Raw genomic sequence first — 1,409 nt, forward strand, 5'->3', positions numbered from 1 at the left:
ATCTCTTCAATTGGAACAGTAACTTCTTTAAGTTTGTCATCAATGGTGTCTGTCAAGGACACAACTCTTATATCATCCAGTTGCTTCAATGACTGGCATATATTGAAGTTTACCTACTCATCATTGATTTTGAATCTCATCTGTCCCAACTCCATATAAACCAATGCCCTACCCATAACTAGGAAGGGTCTACCCAAGATAATTGAACTAGGAAGTCCACCTCATAATAATGTATTACAAAATCAGCTAGAATGATGAAGGATGCAACCTTCACCAACATATCACACCAAATACCAACCAACTTTTTCACGGTTTGATTAGACATTGACAATCTCAGTGGCATTTGTGTAGGTTCTCCTAACCATAATTTCTTAAATAGAATCAGAGGTATAAGATTAATACTTGCTCCTAGATCACATAAAGAACGAGGGCAGTTGGAGGATCCAATGTCCATGGAATAGTGAAGGCTCTAGGGTCCTCATTCTTCTCTACCAATAATCTAGAGGCAACAACACTGCAATAATAAACATTGTCTGTAGGATCATAACTTATTTTTCTCTTTCTAGTGACCATATCTTTCTTGAATTTTGTATAACCACACAATTACATTATTCCCAATATAAGTGGAAAGTTTATAGACAGTTCCTTCAACATAGACAGTCTAAATACTTTGCTTCCTTATCTACATTAGACTCATAAGCTCTCTAAGTAAATCTTTGTGCCCCCACGATATTCACCTTTACATCCATCATTAGTGCAAATTGTTTTTAAAGAAGCCCAATATCAGATATGAGATGTGCAACCTCTTATGATACCATATAATTACCAGATTTGTAGTCACTAGAAGCTTGAATAACATATGTAATGGCTTCTCTATGAACCTCCTCAGTGTTTCATCCTTGGTTGGTGACAAAGATCTCATTTGGCATCTCCTAGTGCATATTCCAACGCAGACGCATAAGTGCATCTCCAGATGTAGTGTTTTCCATTTACCTAGAGATAACTTTAAAGGATCTATAGGATATCTTCAATAGGTTGGAACGTAGAATCCAATGATAAAGTACCTCGCTCAAATTCTTTTTGAATCAAAACCATGCTTCACATATAGACTCAACAAGTAACTGCCAAAAATTATAGATCTCATTTTTTAGTTGTAGCATTCTGAAAGAGGGAAAGAATTGATTCAAAATTATCTACGAAGCTCATTCCAAGTCATCATTAAGCCTTTAGGTATTTCCCCCTACAATAATGATGCTTTACCAATTAGTGAAAAAGAAAACAATCAAAACCACAATGCTTCCTGATCCACCCCAAGGATTGAATATGAAGTGCATATCCTAGTAAATTTAGTGAGGTGCATATTTTACATCATCTGTTTCTTACCCTAAGACTACACCCTTTAGATTCAG

The 1,409-nt window shown here is 35.8% G+C and overlaps 1 non-coding gene across 1 annotated transcript; it reads left to right on the forward strand.

Annotated features, from left to right (window-relative positions):
• Positions 1-1,047: 1,047 nt before the first annotated feature.
• On the forward strand, positions 1,048-1,153 carry LOC124899877. The gene has a single exon (XR_007057440.1). It is a non-coding gene; the product is annotated as a small nucleolar RNA R71 (small nucleolar RNA).
• Positions 1,154-1,409: the final 256 nt, after the last annotated feature.

This window comes from Capsicum annuum, chromosome 6 (assembly GCF_002878395.1).
Source record: "Capsicum annuum cultivar UCD-10X-F1 chromosome 6, UCD10Xv1.1, whole genome shotgun sequence".
Taxonomy (NCBI): Eukaryota; Viridiplantae; Streptophyta; class Magnoliopsida; order Solanales; family Solanaceae; genus Capsicum; species Capsicum annuum.